Source organism: Ursus americanus, chromosome 3 (assembly GCF_024610735.1).
Source record: "Ursus americanus isolate L20-20 chromosome 3, mUrsAme1.1.p, whole genome shotgun sequence".
Lineage (NCBI taxonomy): Eukaryota > Metazoa > Chordata > Mammalia > Carnivora > Ursidae > Ursus > Ursus americanus.
The window spans coordinates 75,028,039-75,043,692 of record NC_142129.1 but is presented as its reverse complement, the minus strand read 5'-3'; the positions used below and the strand labels follow the sequence as shown (position 1 = coordinate 75,043,692).

At 35.7% G+C, this 15,654-nt stretch overlaps 1 protein-coding gene across 2 annotated transcripts in view; it reads left to right on the top strand.

Annotated features, from left to right (window-relative positions):
• Positions 1-514: 514 nt before the first annotated feature.
• LOC123789340 (uncharacterized) overlaps positions 515-15,654 on the top strand; it is a 522,668-nt gene continuing 507,528 nt past the window's right edge. For both annotated transcript variants that reach the window (XM_087861123.1, XM_087861122.1), the window contains exon 1: positions 515-712. The gene's annotated coding sequence lies outside the window, so the exon portion shown is untranslated. The remainder of the gene's footprint in view (positions 713-15,654) is intronic.

Sequence of the window (15,654 nt, the reverse complement as noted above, 5' to 3'; positions counted from 1 at the left end):
ATCGTGCCCTACCGCTGGGAATGAGGGGATGGACTGTCTCACTACTACTTTGAAGATGAGCAATCTGAGGTCTAGAAATACAAGCTCACGGACTTGGTTAAGCTCATGCAGGTTTCAGGCAGCTGAAGTGGACTTATCCCTCCATGCTGCTTCTGAAACTTAAAAGCAGTTGTAGAGGGATTTTTGTGTTTGTTCTGACGCTCCCGTCAGGGTCATCCTCTGATTTGGGGGGCTTAGGATATGTCAATAAGCAATTTGAGTTTTGTCCACATTTGAACTTTTGTCTCTGCTACAACTTCTGATTTTCCATTGTTATTTTTAAAGTGGTGGTGTGGGCAGCAGAATAATGGTTCCTAAATGGTGTCTACATCCTGATCCCTGGGACTTATGGTTCTATTGCGTTATATGGCAAAGGGAAATTCAGGTTCCAGGTGAAAGTAACACTGCAAATCATTTGACCTTCAACTAGGAGAGCAGTCCAGGTTATCCAGGTGAGTCCAATGTAATCAGAGGGGTACTTAAATGTGGAGGAAGGACGCAGACGAGTCAGTGTCGGAGCGGTGAAGTGTGAGAGCAGGCTGACTGTTGCTTACTATAGTCGTGGAAGAAGGAAGGTATGATCCGAGGAATGTTGGCAACTTCCAGAGAGAACTCAGCCCTCGTGACACTTTAGCCCTGTGAGACCCCTTTTGGACTCCTTACCTCCAGAATGGTAAGTTAAAACTTGGATTGTTTTAAACCACTTGGTTTATGTAGTTGTTTACGGCAGTAACAGGAAAGTGACACAGGTGGAAATTCTTCTTAGTTTGAATCTGGTTTAGGGAAAATCTCATGAGTGAAGTATTGCAAAAAGTCTCTGTCCCACTGGGCTCTTATTGGTTTCCACAAAACCTTTTACTTGGTGGATGCATAGTGTTTCTGCATTGTAGAGGAAAGAGCGTTCTGGGACGTGCCCTGGCTGTGTTTTGCCCAAGCAGGGTAATTTCAGACAGCTGGGATTATTGTCTTCACAGACCTCAGATAATTGGAGTATGAGGACTACAGCATCATGGAGTTTTAAGTAAAGACAAACTAGGCTTTGATAAGTTCTCCATGATGTGCTGTTAGCATGATCCCTCTAACTTGCATTCCTTCATTTATGAATTGAATATAATAATACATCACCGTTCTGCAATTAAACCACGTAAACCATGTGCAATGCCTTGTACAAAAACTGATTTATAGTAAACATTTGCAAACCACCAGATTGTTTTACAAATTGTCATGAAACAGAGAATCCAGTTTATTCTGAATGCATATGCTCTCTAAGAAGGAAAACAAAAAGTCTGTTCTATTACAAAGTCAGTTTTTGTCCCTTGAGTCCTGATTGCCAAAATGATGGGGTAAAAGCCATGCTTTAGCCTTTCTTTAGCCTTTCATCTCAAAGATGATCCTTTTTCTCTCTTCATATATTAACAAAAGCAATATAGAGATGGTAGTAAATTTGTAGATATATAGGGGTGTGTGTGTGTATGTATGTATGTGTAAATAACTTGTTTTTTCTCTTTGGGAAAACAAACCAAATCAATCCTGATTTAAAGGATGATAAAGGAGTAGAATGAAATACTTCAATATGGCATTGCTTTAAGTTCTAATTTTTGGAAGCCAGTCTTTAGATATCGATAATGACCATGAGACAACCAGTTTTCTTATTGCTGTTCACTTCAATAAAGTTCTTGCTGGAATGAATCCCAGCCAGTGTCAATATATTAGCCAACCTTTACAATAAGCAGTGCATAATAAATAACTTCAATTTGGCTCATCAGAGCATGCACACATATGTCCTAGCACAATTTCCATTAAGGAAAAAAAAAAGAGTTGGTTTTGGCAGATGTTTGATCACTCCACGGTTTTCTCTCTTCTGCTCGTGGTCTCTGGTGGGACATCGGCATGCTAACGCCTCAAACAACTCCTGTATTACAGACACTCGGCAACACGAGCAGTACTCCATTCCACTTAAGATAATGGCCTTGCTTCTTAGAAAAAAGGGTTCACTCACTTTTCTGCTCCTCCAAAAACCGTGGTAGCCAGTAACTTTCATCCGAATCATTTGGCGCTCTGGGGAATTTCCGTGTAGCTTATTCACTTGTTAGTTCCTTGACAGCCTTACAAGTTGACTGATTGTACTTTTTAAAATTGCCAACTATATTCTGAAGTATTCTGTGAACTGCAATTGGAAATCTTATTTATAATGACGCAAAAAGTAGGAGCAACATTTTATACTTCCGAGACAGATTGTTTTTCGGTATCTGGGAGGTTGAGGAGATTGAATGAAACACTAGGTGAGAAAAGGAATGTTTAACCTGTAAAACTATAATTATTAGTAGAAGCAGTGTTGTATCTTTGACATGTTTGAATAAGTGTCGAGATTGTATATATGAAGCAGAGCTTCACCAAAGCCTGGAAAGGTCATGGTTGGGGCAAGAAATCATACTATTTTTAATCATAGTGATTCCATTATGATAATTCAATATTACATGTTATTTTTCTGATCTTTGTTGTAATTTTTATTAGGATTCTGATAAAACCACACACATTTGTTAAGCAGCTGTTTTCTTTTGTTTTTTAAATTTCTTCTTTCTTTTATTTTTTAAATTTTATTACTATTATTTTTTTACCATCTTTCATGGCTGGGTGTATGAAAGAGTAAGAATCTGAAAAGGAGAAATAATGTGTGATGAGATGAGGCAGTTCCTGGCCCTTGCTGCTGGCTGCCCCTGTCCCATTTGCCAAGTGACTGGGGAGAGAAAAAGTATTCCTAAGTGTAGGAAATAAGCATTCTCAGGTACGTAGGGAGATATTAATCTAAATTAAGCATAGTCACGCTCTCTAAACTCTAAATCTTTTTATTCAGTTCAATAAACATCTGTTAACCTGGCAGATGACAGAGGAGTAGGCAAACCTGCATGCCTGATTATCAAGGACCTTTCCCTCCGGAGAAGGGAAATTGGGTGCCTGTACATTTGGGTCATTGGAACTCAGACTCCATGTCCAACTCCAGGCAGGAATAGGGTAGTACAAACTGAGTCTGACTTGATATACCAGAAAATCAAAGACTTTTTTGGAAATACTTAACGGATTTCCAGTTATGCCTCAGTGATTGGAAATTTCTCATATGCCGACTTCTAATAGCAAAGAAGAAGAATGATAATATTTAGTAGAGCTCACGCCTCTCCAGGACAAAAATGTGTAGTTTGTTAATAAGGAACAATGAGGGAATGAATATCATTGGGACAAATAGTTTCTGCTGTATGTCCCAGGAAATTACTTGGTTACTACTGATAACCCATAAGGAATTTAAATGAGCATTTTCATAAAGACTCAGAAAAATAGATAAGAAGAGTTCATTTATTCTACATGAAACCAACTTTGACTTATTAGATATTATATATTAGTGGATGTTGTGGTAAAGAAGAGAGTTTAAATAAAATTGCTTCAATATTTCTATTGTTTTTCCAAAAACTATCACAGAAAATTAGGTGTAACTTGTCTTGTTCATACTATAATTTAGAGTATGAGAAATAAACCTCAAGTCTTTCCTTTGTAGTTACTGCTCTGGGGGGAAAAGGGGAATATTCTTTAATAAGTTTCTTTTCCTTAAATCTCTTTTCTGGACTTAAGACACAAGCAATGGTGCACATGTTGGCCAGACATTTATGTCCATACTAAAAATAACGATGGCACTTAGCCAGTTCTACTGACTCATCTGGAGGTGGTCCAAATTAATTGTGCTATTTTTTAATGACTTTTAAATAATCAGATTCTGATGTCCTATCACTTGGCTGTTTCTGTACAAACTTTGATGTTTAAATTTAGAATAATGTTGAGATCTTAGTTTTTTATCATACTTAGTAACGTAGGTCAGTGGTCTTCAAAGGAGGGTGGGCATGAGATTTATTTGTGAGTCTCTTGAAGTGCTCACACTCCACTCAAGATTCTCTTGGATTAGAATCAGAGAGTGGACTTAGGACCAGGTAACTTGTAACTAACTGTACAACTTACTTCCTTTGTATACCCCTCATTAAAGCCAGACATTTCTGTGTTCATTTATGTCTAAACATGATTCCAAAAATCAGTATAAAACAGATAAAAATCTGTCTTCATGCCCTCCTATCCTTTTCCTTTCTTAGGAATAAGAAGTATGATTTGTTCTAAGAATAACCCTAAACTCATCTTGTATTTATTGCTTAGCAAGATCTTGTACATTTCAGATAATTTCTGAAAGTACAAGCTCCTACATGTAGAGTTGAAGAGTCAGTAATTATATAATTGTATACCTATAAATGTACAATCTGTCCAAAATGTATAAAGTGATGATAGTTAAGAATATACTATATGGTTCAGATATTTATTTGTACTGAAAAGGGCTGTAAAGATTTAAAATACTGCAACAAGTGAATACCAATAATTTTCAAAGAAAGAACTTTTATCATAAACATTGAAGAACGTCTTGACAGCAACAAGTGTGTAGTGGGAATGGGATAGTGTCAAAATATACAGATCCTGAGCAGCTGCTTATGTCAGGCCCCAATTACAAGCCCTGTCTTACAGTTTAGAAAATTTAGGCACAGATAATACAATTTGTCAATAGTAATTGGTTCACTGAGTACTAAGTATGCTATTAAAGGTATTCAATTTTTAAGTCCAAGAAATAAATCTTCATGTAAATCTTGTTTTCTACTCAGTCTGTATCTCAAGTGAAAATATGCCACTTTTATCTCAGATAAATCATAAGGTCTGCATGGCATACACTGTAGCCCAGGCTTGGATGTGTTATTTTCCATCATGTTGTTCAATAAATACTACTTGTTTTAATTATACTAAACTTTTAAATACATAAATGAAATAAAGAATTGCTATAGACTCTCAGCTCAGTCCAGAGAAAGCCATTGATAAATAATTTATGGAAAAAATAGTAGAAAAATGGCACTGAAATCTTTGGATTTTTCTGGGTCAGGTAATACTCATCAAAAGCCCAAAAGAGTCTAGAGAAAAATCAATCATTTGGAAACAGTATTTTTGGAAAGCATGATTTAGAACTAATACCAGAAAAATCTCCCAAAGTAAGTTTCTCAAATTAATTTAAAATCTATCAATCATAATGATACACTGTATGGTCACTAGCATATCAAGATAAAAAAAAAACTGTCAGTCACTGTTTTCTTCTGCTTAGGATAAAATGATGCTGTTATTCCATGAGTAAGATGAAGCTCAAATGATTTATATGGAGATTGATTAAAAAACAATAAAAGCTAGGGATGCCTAGGTGGCTCAGTTGGTTGACGGATGGACCCTTGATTTTGGCTCAGGTCATGGTCTCATGGGTCATGGCATCTGGCCCAATGTAGGGCTCTGTGCTCAACGGAGAGTTGGCTTGAAGTTTCTCTGTCTCTCTCTCTCTCTGTGTGTCTTGCTCTTTCAAATAAATCTTTAAAAAAATAGAATAGAAGCTATATTGTAAGAGAGGCAGATTAAGGGATACTAAATCTAACAGAGTCCAAAAATTAAGTTATTATATTGAAGTCCAGTGCTGGGAACATAAATTATCTTAATGTTTTTCTCATAGATTACAAATAAAAGGAATTATGTATAAAAATCTATGGGATGATGGAGACATGAATTCGATAAATGATTTTAGGCCAATACAGAGTTGACATATTGGTAGAGCAACTACCTCTTATGTCACCAACGAAGGGTTGAGATCAAGGCAGTGCGTCAGTATCTGCCCTGGAGGAACCCGGAAGCTGCAGTCAAGAGCCCCTGCTAGCTCATGGGTTACTGCTGATGCAACTGACTCTTGCAACTCAGAATGCAGCAAAGTAAATTCTGAAATGATGCAAAACACAATTTTGTTTCACACTTCCGTGATCTTTCTTACCAGTGCAGAAAGTGACTCTTGCTCTCATTTTTCTCTAAAAAAATCTCATGCGTTGATATAATTGACAGAAACAAGCCTACATCCAGAAGCCTAGGGGGCACAGAAGTCTTGGAAATATAATGTAATACCCAATCTCTCCAGTTAGAAGAGTGAAATGAGAAGAAAATCCAGAATACCCGCCAGGGGTAACTATTTAAGATTGTGATTGATGTTTCTTTATCAGGTCACTTCACATAATGATAAGAAAGTTCTATATGTCTTTGTGTTCCTTGTTAGTGTAATTTGTATTCACCAGTATTCCTCAAACTTAGTGAAGAATAAGAACAACTTAAAAATGATTTTGCTTTCTTGGCCAAAACCTTAAAAAACTTAATTTTTCACAGTGGGATCCAGTAAAGGTAACAATAACCATGAAAGTATATGGGAAATTACAGAAAGAGGCAAACATCACCATTTAACACAACAAAATCAATTACATATGGCTATACATTTCTATTAATGCTGCACTCCAATTTTTACTGTAAAATTGAACTAGAGTAAGAATACTTTGGAAGAAAGACTAAAAACTTTTATAAAGTCCAATAGTTAGGATATTTTTAAGAGTTAAAAAAAATAAAATTACACAGTAAAGAAGAGAAGAATAAAATATTCAAACCCATGGTTTAAAGATGTTGACAATATCCTTTCAAAGACTGATCTTCTAAACATTTATTCCATGAGGCCAATTCCCACAAACCAATATGACGAAAGTCAAACTCCAGGTTTTCCTAATAACAGTGAGGCAGGAAGGAGGTAACATTTGAGCAAATTTTATTTTTGTCCAACCAATGATTATAGTGTGATAAAACTCTGTATATTAACTAATTTTACATGCCTTACATGTTAACAACATTTTACAGTGTAATTAATACTGACATTATATAACCTTTTTAATCCTCTAAAGGAGAAAGATAAAAAGAGTATGAAGTCCAAATTCTATCCATTATATGAAAACAAATTTTTTTACATGATTTTCTATGCCTAACCTAAAATGTCAACTATCCAAATGAAGTTTCAAAGGAAACTGCTCAGTTACAAAACTTACTTAGCGGCTTCTTTGGGGCATGTAGTGTTTGTCTTAATCTGAAATTGGACTTAGAAATTCTAGGGTTGAATTAGAAAATCTGAATTATAGTATTCTCAGTTGAAATCTCTTATTGGGTTAATGGGAAAAATTGGAATAATCCTTTAGCCATGTGAAAGACACCTAAGCCACAGACACAGAATATTGCCAGGAAACTCTAAAAGCAAATAAAGTAGATTACATGGATATATTTAGAATTTTATGAGAGCAACGATTCATTGCTAGGGTCAGTCTGATTAGACTGAATGGTTCTAATATTCACATTTCTGGAATTACTACTAAAGTCAAATTTTCTATAAATAATACACTATTTGAAGGGTTATATCCTCAAATCTGGAAAATAATATAAAATGACACATCTAGCCATGTAATAAGCTCCTTTGAAATTGGAAAAAAACTGTCAAAATTATTCCTTTTGAAATGTTTTCATTTATAATAACTGTAATATTTGATATTAAAATAACTCCCTTTTCTGTTAATTGTTTTAAATATGAGTATGGGTCTGTGTCATTTTATACATTGGCCTCAGATGAGAAGAAAGAAGCAGAAGTTGATCAGGGCCATCAAGAAGATACTGGGGTTGGGTGCTGGGATGGCTCAGTCGGTTAAGCATCTGACTCGATTTAGGATCAGGTCATGATCTCAGGGTTGTGAGATTGAGCCCTGCATAGGGCTCTGTGCACAGCATGGAGCCTGCTAAAGATTGTCCCTCTCTCTCTGCCCTATCCTCTCCCTCTCAAAAAAAAAAAAACAAAACAACAAAAAAAAAAAACTGTTTTTTTTTTTTTTTTTTTTTTTTAAAGATAATGGTGTTGCAAAATGATTAAAAGCTACTTCAAGAAAATATTTTCTCAGGAGGTCAGGAAAAAGGGTTGCAAGTGGGATGACAGAAAGAATCAAAGGCAGAACTGATACTCTTAGAGGAATTTTTTCTAATTAAGATTCCTTAGAGTGAGGGGGCGCCTGGGTAACGCAGTCGTTAAAGCGTCTGCCTTCGGCTCAGGGCATGATCCCGGTGTTCCGGGATCGAGTCCCACATCGGGCTCCTCTGCTGGGAGCCTGCTTCTTCCTCTCCCACTCCCTGCTGTGTTCCCTCTCTCGCTGGCTGTCTCTCTGTCACATAAATAAATAAAATCTTTAAAAAAAAAAAAAAGATTCCTTAGAGTGAGATGGAAAATACAAAGGCTTCGTTTTTACATCTATCAATCAGTATTATTTTAAATCACTGATAAATTGAGTTTAGCACATAAAAATATATTAATGAAATCAATAGTCAGTAGATTAAGTTGTAGAGAGAAGTTATTACCAGTTTTTATTTTGAAAATAGTCAAATCAGTGCCTGAGTTTAGGGAAATATGATATTTATGTTTCTATATTACTTTTACCAAAACTTGAGTAGGTTCTAAAATAGTCATAAAGGAATGCAAAAGAATCCTAAAGACTAGAAAGAGCAGTTCTAAAAAGAAGCACCAAAATTTAATATTATTTTAATTTTCCCCTCCTTCCTCGTGATATATCAATACTTGTGATTTGATAGAAACACACTGGACTGGGAGTGATAATACAACTACTAAGTTCTCTCTCTCTACTAATAAATTCTATAATCCTGACCTAGTGTTTCAGTCTTTCTGGAATGTGCATATCTAATAAAATGGAAAAGATAATTCCAGACACCCCTGAAGAACTTAAGAGTCTTTCCCTTACATAATGTGGAGCATTAAGATGGTGAAAACATGAGGTGGAGGGAGAGCCAAGTGAGTGGGTACAAGGAAATTAGGGTTTGAAAGGGTAGACGTAGGACCTGAGACTGGGGATGGTAGCAGAATAAAGGAGGGTTGCAGGAGCGTGAACCAGTGGAAATTGCCAAGAGTTTAGGACGGTGAGTAACAAAGACCTAGTTGAAGAGTGAAAATGAAAAGTAAGAAGAAAGTGGAACCGAGGTCTGAAGCAGGTATTTGAAATGCATATCCTGAGGTGAAGCTATTTTGAATGACCCAGGTGCACGCTGCTGGTCTAACACGTTATGGTTGTTTCTGGAACCATCTAAACTGAGATGATTAAATTAGTTTTTTTTCAGCTGGAAAAGAGATTGGACTTAGTGTTGGGGTGCTTTGTAATCTAGCAAGCCTAAAATACCTTCTGATTCTCTAAACCTGATTAAATAGTCTCCATTAACAGAACCAAGAAACATCTGTATGTCCACAGAGATTTATCTAAATTTAAATTAGGATTACCTACATTTATCGGAGTTTTGTTCATTGCAAGAACTCAAATTATTAAATTATAAGAGCTCTTTTATTACTGTATGTAGACAAAACAGTGCATGCGAAGTTCATAATGAAAAACAATTAAAAAAAAAACGTATGTGACAAACATTTTTATTATGGAAGGATAACAGGTCACCATCTCAATGATTTGGATCAGGCTTGAACAGTTCATAGCTTTTCTTTTACTACCTGCCACTTAGGGACTTGGGGCTGACCTTTTCCCATGTAGCATTAATAATGGAAAGTATCTTAAGTCTCCCTTCTAAGGTGGTTTATGTTCTTTCTTTGATGACAAAATTCCAGCGGACCTCTAATTATAGTTTATTCTGTGATCTTTTAAAATGTATATATCCTTATTTTCTTGTGATGTAACTTGTCAAGGATTTCCTGTTCTGAAGAGATCTTGACCAAAAAGATATATTCTTGCCTCATGCCTCATGTATAAGCTACTCCCATCAAGGTTGGCTCAGAGAGAAGGAAAGGGTCTTTGTTTCCCCTAAGAAAACAAAAATAGATCCACATCAGTAGATGGCTTCAACACTAATATTACATTTATTCACATACATTGTAACCTATATAAACTTACAAAAGAAAATAAAACTTTAGTTAAATGTCAATACAACTTTAATAACCTTTACTAAAACTTGAAAACATTGGAAAAAAATTTTTAAGTGAGCACTGCTTTTTTCTTTTCTATTCAATGAAAGGAAAACACTCCAGTCAAGTCCATTCTTTATTCCCATTTTGCAATTATTACAGTTAATTGAAATGCTAATTATAAAGGAGAGAAAATTGTTATTCTAGAGAGAATGGGAATATCATGAGGTTTTTAAGACTTAGGGTCATTTTCCTATTTCTGAACATGAAAATAGCATTTTCACTCACTAAAAGCTAGAATTTTATTTCTAGCTAGGTGAAGATGGCATTGCCATTTTGTTTTCCTGGGTTTTACTATTGCTGATGAGTATGCATAACCTTCCTTAAATCTAATATTTCATTGAATTATTCAATGAAAGCTTTCCTTCAGAACCACAAACTTTTGTTGAAAAACAAAATGGATCAGAAGACCGTGTGGTTTCTGTAAAACGATGAGAGCAGAGATTTTTAAATGTTGGGATGAAGGCAGCAATATGTTACAAAAGCAGTTTATAGAACTGACAAATTTAATACTTTGTTAAGGAAACATAGGCAAAGGGGAATCCTCACAATCCCATCTTAGCTAAAATCATCGTTATTTTGGAAGAGAAAATACTATTGTCTCTCTTCCTATAATTTTAAAATCCTGTTATTCAAATTGTTTGAGAGAGTAAATGATTGAAAGACACAAAGAGGATCCATTCTTTTCCCATTTTTGCTTCCTTATCAATATCCTATCTTTACTCAAGGGGGCGCCTGGGTAGCGCAGTCGTTAAGCGTCTGCCTTCGGCTCAGGGCATGATCCCGGTGTTGCGGCCTCAAGTCCCACATTGGGCTCCTCCGCTGGGAGCCTGCTTCTTCCTCTCCCACTCCCCTGCTGTGTTCCCTCTCTAGCTGGCTGTCTCTCTGTCAAATAAATAAATAAAATCTTAAAAAAAAAATATCCTATCTTTACTCAAAACATGGATTGTACTTTTTATTGGAATTTTAAGAGAAATTTAAGTGCTAGGGATTGTGGGCTCTGCCTGCCCATCATCTTAGTTTTTTTAATTTGAATTTTTAAGTTTACAGAAACATGATGACATCAAAATGTATATAATATATAGTAAGTATTTTATATGTATTTTTGTATCAAGAATAATAAGGAAACACTTGGGCTTAGCTCCTTTTTTTCCAAGTTGGAATATGACTAATACCAATGAATATCAATATTAAAACAATGTCCTTGTTTCCTCTTCCTATTAGATTCTCCTAACTTTTGTCCCCATGGGTAATTAATATTCTTCCAAGTTTTGTTTTTATCATTTGCTGTTTTCTTAAAGTAATTTTATCACACCTAAGTGATAGGATTTTGTCTCTGAACTTCATTTAAATGCTTTCAGCTCTATATTTTTATGTGCCTTGCTTTTTCATCCAACATTCTATTTTTGAGATTCGTCTATGATGTTGAGCTGTCGTGTGTTCCTAGGCAGAACCTTCGTGCTGCTGCTATTAAGCAACTACTTTCCTTGATGTGACACTCCTGCTCTATATATCAGATGCTTCGTAATGATGGTAGACTTTCATATTCTCAGCTTCCCTCTCCTAAATGTGAGCTGGCGCTAGAGTGTTTGGGGCAGAGTATTGTCAACGTGCCATGTCTGGTGTAGGGCTTCCACTGTAAAAGAGTTAGGGGCTGAGTAGAGGAAGGAAGCCTCACACATCCAGCTGTACTTGCCTGGAGGAGGGCTTCTGCCACATGCAACTGGATGAGAGTGGGAGGGGCATGATAAATGCTGGTGGCAAGATAGAAACAGTAGTTCATGATTGGGAGTTGGGGAGAGAGGGAGCCTTGTCTTCTTGTTTGCTAGGGTGGGGGAAGAAAGGAGGATGTTGTGACTCAAATGTCAGAAACTCATTGCTGACACCCAGAGGTAGTAAATTTTCTTGAATGCCTATTTTTCCATTTGCTGAAATCCTTTAGAACTCTTTCCAGAAATTTTGAATGGTTGTTTTCACCTATTACAGGTGTTGCGCTGAGAAGAGCTACCATGGAGTTCCCCACACTGACATTCTGGAAACAAACTTCTCTATATTATCATATTTAACATGACTTGTTGTAGATAATTTTTGAATCTTTTTAAAATTCTGACAATCTGTCATTTTATCAGAGCTTTTAGACCTTTCAATTCAATACAATTATATTTTTAAATGTAGGTAGAGCATTTCTGTTTGTTGGTTTGCTTTCTCTCATTCCCTTACTCTATTTCTTCTTTCTGTCTCCTGAGTTAATTGAACATTTATTATTTTACTTAAATTGATCTCCTCTTTGTTCCTTGTATAGTTTCTCTTTACAAAGTTCTTACAGTCATTCTCCATCCTACAGTGATAGATTGTCACATTCTGCTTAGAAACAATATTTCACTACTTGCAGTGGAAATAGAAACCTTAGTACAATATATATTCCTTCCCTCTCCCCTTATGTTGTACTTGCCATGTATTATCCCTACATAACGTTGACATTTTATCAGATAATGTAAAATTTTTCATTCAACCATCAAATGTATCTTAAAGAACTCAAGTACATACAAATTATCTATCATATTTACCCAGGACTTATCATTTCTGCTGGTGCTCTTCCTTCATTCCTGATGATCCAGATTTATGTCTGGTGTCTTTCCGGCTGAAAACCTTCTTGTAGTGATTCTTTTAGGGCAGGTCTTCTGGCAACAACTTCTCCTGGTTTCATTTCAATCAAAAGTATTTTATTTGCCCTTCATTCCTAAAGGCTATTTTTGCTAGATACAGAATTCTGGGGTAAAAGTTTTATTCACTCAGCACTTTAAAATTTTTATTTCACTCTTTCTATCCTCCCTTATTTCTGAAATAAAATTTGTCAACCTTCAAATCATTGTTCTCCAACAATGATGGCAGGGTTTTTTTGGTTTTTTGTTTTGTTTTTGTTTTTTTCTGACTGCCTTGAAAATGTTTTTTCCTTGTCTCTAATTTCTAGCACTTTTATTACACCTCATATAAATTTCATGAGGTTTATCCTATTTGGGGTTGATATTTTTCTGGAATCTGTAAGTTTATGCCTTTTATAAAATTGGGGAAGTATTCAATCAATATTTACTCAAATATTTTTTCTACACTATATTTTTTCTCTGCTCCTGCTAGGGTCATTTGGTATTATCCAGTATGTTCCTTAAACTCTGTACATTGTTTTTCTCTAATGTGTTTTGTGTCTTTCATTTATATTAATTCCACTAATCTATCTATAGTTTTACTTACTCATTTCTCTGTCCTATCCACTCTGCTAGTAAGCACATCCAGTGAGGTTTTCCTTGGGAGGTTGTTATTTTTAAGTTACAGAATTTCCTGTTGAGCCTTGTCTATATATTCTATTTATTTTCTGAGCTTTTCCAGCTTTCCATTGATTTCAAAAGTGATCACTTTACTTATTGGAACATTTTTTAACAGCTGCTTTAAAATCTTTGTCAAATAATTCCAACATCTGTGTCATGTTATTGGCATACATTGATTATTGTATCACATGCCTGTTGATATTCTCCTTGTCTTTTGTGTATGGAAAACTTTTTAAATGTATCTTGGACATCTAGAATGTTGGGGTTATGAGACTCTCACAGTTTCTAAAACCTGCAGGTAATGTTTATATTTTGTTTAGCAGACTTGGCTTTAGGCCACAGTTCTAGCTAGCCAACCCTGAATTGTGTTTTTAACATTATTTTTGTTTTGTTTCTAAAGTGGGCTACACATTGCAATTGTCTAGGGACTGGGTGGTTGTCTGTCTCTTAGTTTGGTTCCCAAGATCATTTGTCTACTTTTTAGGACAGATCCGTGCATGCATGCATACCTTGGCATGTGTAGGAGGATGGATAATTCCAGGAGCTGGTAACAACTTCCCAGATTTTCTTTCTCAAGTTCTTCCTTTTATTTGATGTCCATGATGTCTGCCAATTCCCTAGAGGCCTCCCCCCCCCTTTTTTTTTCTCCAGCTGGAATGCTGGCATCTTATTTACCTTGTACTGCTGCACAGTCCCTGTCACAGTGCTGGCATCCAGCACCAATTATCAAGTGGACAGAAAGAGAAAAGTTCAACAGAAATGTGCCACGGATGCTGGGGCTACAGCTTCCCCAGTCTTCCCAAGAGAGGAAGGTTCACATTGCTCAGAGTTCTAGGTGACCGTGGGCTCCTGTTGCCTTGATGTTGTTGCCAGGAAACCTCTTTTTCTATCTACAGGCCTGAACTAGAGAGTGATCCTGGAGTAATCTGTACATGTGCCAATGCCACCTTCCACTTAGGCCAAGGGATGCTGGAGGAAGAAACATAGGGGTGACTTGATCATTGATTCAATGTAACCTCTACTTCTGCTTTTTCCTTCCAAACTTCTTGTTACTCTTTACTTTTTGGAGTTCACTTACTGTTCGATGCATTCCGTCTAGGATTTTTAGCTTCATTGAATGGACTCAGAGTGCCGTGTGTTCACTCCATCTTACCAAGAACTGGAGTACTATTGATAATGGTTGAAACATATTAAATCATGATTTCTTTATAATTGCCTAACCTGATATGATTTAGATGCATAGTTTTTGGTAATCATACTGGATAGACACATATTTTAATGATTTTATTTATTTATTTACTTATTTATTTAAGAGAAACAGAGCACAAGTGGGGGCGGGGAGAGAGAGGGACAAGCTGACTCCATGCTGAGTATGGAGCCTAATGCAGGGCTCAATTCCACGACTCTCCCATGACCTGGGCCAAAATCAAAAGTCATATGCTTAACCGACTGAGGCACCCAGGTACCCCGTATATTATATATATTAACATGCAATTTTGAAAATCCTGGGGAATAAGTCATTCTTCAAGGTCAGGGTAGATAACAAAACCCTAATAATCTATATCCTTACCCTACTGTAAAGCAATAGTGATTTAACTTTGATATTTTTAAGTCCATCTCAAGGGAAACTATCACGCATTGCATATTTTCATTGTTGAACTTTTCTGAAAATAATAAGTGTCCTATTCAGATGTGATATGCACATATGAGCAAAATCAAAGCAGATTAATGTTTGAGAGATATTCCCTTAGAATATATCTTGCAAATGTTCATCGTCCTGAGTTTTTATAGAGTTAGTTAGCAAATACCTCTTGATACAGTTTTTAGAAATCTACCTGGAATACTTAATTGAAAATAAGTCTTTTTTTGTTTAGATATCTGTTGTCAAGTATGGGGATTTAATTACAAATAACTGACTGTCATCTTTGCCCTTCATTTAATAATAATATTTTTTTAAAACATGTTTTGACCTCTTACTGGGATAAGCATAGAAGTACTTGGTATAAAAAAAAAAAAAGTACTTGGTATCAGGGTCAAACTTTACTTCAAGACAAGGCTGTAAAAAAATGGTTTTACACCAAATGCAGACTTAACAGAAGACCATTGTGCTTTAACACAGAATATAATAGCATATAACTTGAATATGAACTATTTTTAGAAAAGTATCATTTAATATATAAATTATGTGTGAAAAAGAAGTCCTATAATTATCTGACATAGAACAGCAGTGGGTAATTTTAGAAACACACAATTAGATAGGAAAAAATACACACCAGTCCATTTATATACTATATTACCTAATGAAAAGCAACTCAAGATTTCAGTGGATTTAAGTTCAAAACTGGGCATGATAAATTAGACTGTATT